The following is a 3,227-nucleotide window of genomic DNA, read 5'->3' as shown; positions in this document are numbered from 1 at the left end:
TTGCAGTTTGCTGTGTGCTCCATAATATCTGTGAGAGTAAGGGGGAGACGTTTATGGTGGGGTGGGAGGTTGAGGCAAATCGCCTGGCGGCCAATTTTGCACAGCCAGACACCGGGGCAATTAGAAGAGCATAGCTAGGCACGCTGCGCATCAGAGAGGCTTTGAAAACCAGTTTCATGACTGTCCAGGCTTTGGTGTGACAGTTGTGTGTGTTTCTCCTTGATGCAAACCCGCCCCTTTGTTGATTTTAATTCCATGTAAGCCAACTACCCTCCCCCCTTCAAAATAAAGTAGCTATTGTTTTGAAACCATGCATTCTTTCTTTAATAATTAAAAAAAATTAGATAACAGACTATCTGGGTGGGATGGGGGAGGAGGGAAGGAAAAGGCCACATTGTTTATTGTAGCCACACTACAAATCAAACTGCTTGAATGACAGCCTTCTGTTGCTTGGGCCATCCTCTGCAGTAGAGTGGCTGGGTGCCTGGAGCCTCCCATCGCGTTCTTGGGCGTCTGGGTGAGGAAGCTATGGCACATGGGGAGGAGGGTAGGCGGTTATACAGTGGATGCAGCGGGGGTCTGTGCTCTTGTTGGCTTTCCTGCAGCTCTAACACATGCTTCATCATGTCCGTTGCTTCCCCAACAGATACTTCAGCATGTCCATTTGCTCCCCCATTAGCCTCAGCATCGCATCCTGCCTCCGTTCTTCGCGCTCACTCAATTCTTTCCTGGCCTCTGCCACTGAATGCCTCTATGCATTCAGGTGTGCCCTATCAGTGCAGGAGGACTTCATGAGCTCGGAAAACATGTCATTGCGAGTGCGTTTTTTTCGCCTTCTAATCTGCGATAACCTCAGAGACGGAGATGATAGGGGGAGCATAGAAACATTTGCAGCTGGGGGGAGATAAAAAGGGAAAGTAACATTGGGTTGGCTTCTTATGGCTTCTTAACATGTGGGAATGTTTTCAAACTGCAGGGCCCCACTTTCCCAGAGCAAGCAATGGGTTGGGTTTCACCTTTAAAAGGAGGGGCTGCAGTATTTGGGTAGATGTGCATCACACACCTACCTCCACCCCACTGCGTGGTTATTCTCTGGGATGATCCCTTCCCCCCGCCATGTGGCTATTCTCCGGGATGATCCCTTTTAGCCAAGCGTAAACAGCCCAGCATGAACGGGGTCCTTTTACTGTTCCCTTACAAAAATTCCCCTATTTCAAACAGGTGACCATGAACACTGTTGCTTTTAAACCGGTACTCAGCACCCACCAATTTTTCCCCGTGGGTGCTCCAGCCCCAGAGTCGGTGCCTATGGTCTGGGGTGCATTAGGGCTTGGCTACACATACAGCAGTACTGCAATGGCACAGCTGCACCGATGCAGCTGCAGCACATCTAGTGAAGATGTTCTGTGCTGACAGAAGCCCATCAGTGTCATAAAACCACCCCTGTGAGTGTTGGTTGCTACGTTGGCAGGAGAAACTCTCCCACTGACACAGCGCTGTCCACACCAGCACTTATGTCAGTGTAACTTACATCACTCACGGGGGTGTAAGTGACATCACACCCCTGGCATGAACTGTGTAGTGGAGGCCAGAGTCCCCCCATGGCTCAGTGTTCTGATGTTAATCTGCAGCAGCTGGCCTGATTTTCCACTGTCCCTGCAGCTCTGGAGTTTCTCTGCCTGTAGAGAGTGTCAAACTGCCGTGCTAATCTGTAGCTCTTCTCACCCACTTTGCCAGGTGCACATGATCTGCACAAGAGGCAGGCTGGGGAGAACCAAGCCTAGCTACTCCACAAACACATTCCCGTTTAACTCTTATGTCACATGTAATACACTGGATCAAGACTTTAGCAATACTTGCAGTACATCCCTGGAACTCCAAGATGGTATGGCCCATAAGTGGTTAACCCCCTGAGCTCATTAATTCACTGCATTAGCTGATCAAGAATCACCAAACAGCAATTGTTCAGCAACAACTGCTATTACTCTTATTCCCCATTAAGGACTAAAAGGGAACCTAATGCAGGCACCTGGTGGAATTTTCAAAAGTGCCTAATCTGAATTTTTAGCTACCTAAATACCATTGAAGATATGGCCCCAAGGGGCAAATCCCAATCACATTGAAGACAATTTGAGAGTTTTGTCACCAACCCTAATGAGACCAGGATTTGACCCCAACTGTGTGATTCATATCAGAGATAAAAGACATTGCATCAGAGGGGCTTTGTAGAATCAGGTAATCCACTTGTACATACCTTCACACTGGATATTTGCAACCTTAGACCTGAGATCAAGAGCACACCCAACCTGCAACAAACAGAGAAGTATTTTGAAGTGTCATTCGATTCCTGCATTTGCCCAAATCCAACTAAGCAGAACTTTTCTGCTTTCTTAAGCTCTGCTGCTTTCATGATCTTTGCTACATCTTCATCACTGTTTTATTGTTCTTGAATTAATGTTTAACCTAAACTAGGTATGCTGGGCACCAGCCTTTTCCAATAGCTTTGGGCTCTGCTACAACATCTAACTCTGACACTAGTTTATGACACTATTTTCTGCAGTACCACCATGATCTCCAGCCTTTTGTTTGTATGCCAAAGTTATGTGCATTTTTGGAAGCAATTTGAGCTTTATGACCTTGCTTTTCCCCCTAGCTCTTAAATTGTTCTTCTGACAAGCAACAGATTAAAGTGCTGTTCTACTCTGGAAAGTGACTTTGCAAAAATGGTACTTTCTTGATGAATAAATCTGTTCCCTGTGTGTATTCAGAGGCAGAGCTCCTGAGAATCTATTGCAGGTTACGGGCAAGAGGGAAAGCAGCCAGCTTGAGTCTCCAAGCCCAGGTTTAGGGCCTGAGCCAGCAGCTCCCATTGATGTCAATAGCCAAAGTCCTGTTGAGGCCTCAGCTTGCAGGGCTGGCGGTTAGGAAAAAAGCCGTTTTCCTTCTGAACTAAACACACCTGATCCTGAGTCACTAGCATCAGCTTGTTTTAGGCACCAGGGTCCCTCCACCCCACACAGCTGTCCTTTTTATTGGTGAAAGCTAAGCCATGGTGTGGCGGACATTTCCTGTTTCCTGCATGAGTCATTTGACTGGCCCTCATTTGGGTCTTTGTCACACACATTAAACTGATGTTTAAGACTAATTAAAAGAGAAGGAAACATCCTCCCCCCCCCCCCCCAATCTCCCTTCTTAGCTACCTAAATACCATCAAAAAACCCAACCAC

The 3,227-nt window shown here is 47.2% G+C and overlaps 1 long non-coding RNA gene across 1 annotated transcript in view; it reads right to left on the bottom strand.

The window, feature by feature from the left end:
• Window positions 1-861: 861 nt before the first annotated feature.
• The window catches only part of LOC117877543, a 7,950-nt gene continuing 5,584 nt past the window's right edge, over window positions 862-3,227 (bottom strand). The window contains exons 2-3 of the long non-coding RNA XR_004645744.1: window positions 2,255-2,306; window positions 862-894 (exon numbers count right to left, since the gene is read on the bottom strand). This is a non-coding gene — a long non-coding RNA (uncharacterized LOC117877543). The remainder of the gene's footprint in view (window positions 895-2,254; window positions 2,307-3,227) is intronic.

This window comes from Trachemys scripta, chromosome 5 (genome assembly GCF_013100865.1).
Source record: "Trachemys scripta elegans isolate TJP31775 chromosome 5, CAS_Tse_1.0, whole genome shotgun sequence".
Taxonomy (NCBI): Eukaryota; Metazoa; Chordata; order Testudines; family Emydidae; genus Trachemys; species Trachemys scripta.
Note: the sequence above shows the minus strand (reverse complement) of the source record. Positions and strands in the feature narration are given on the sequence as shown.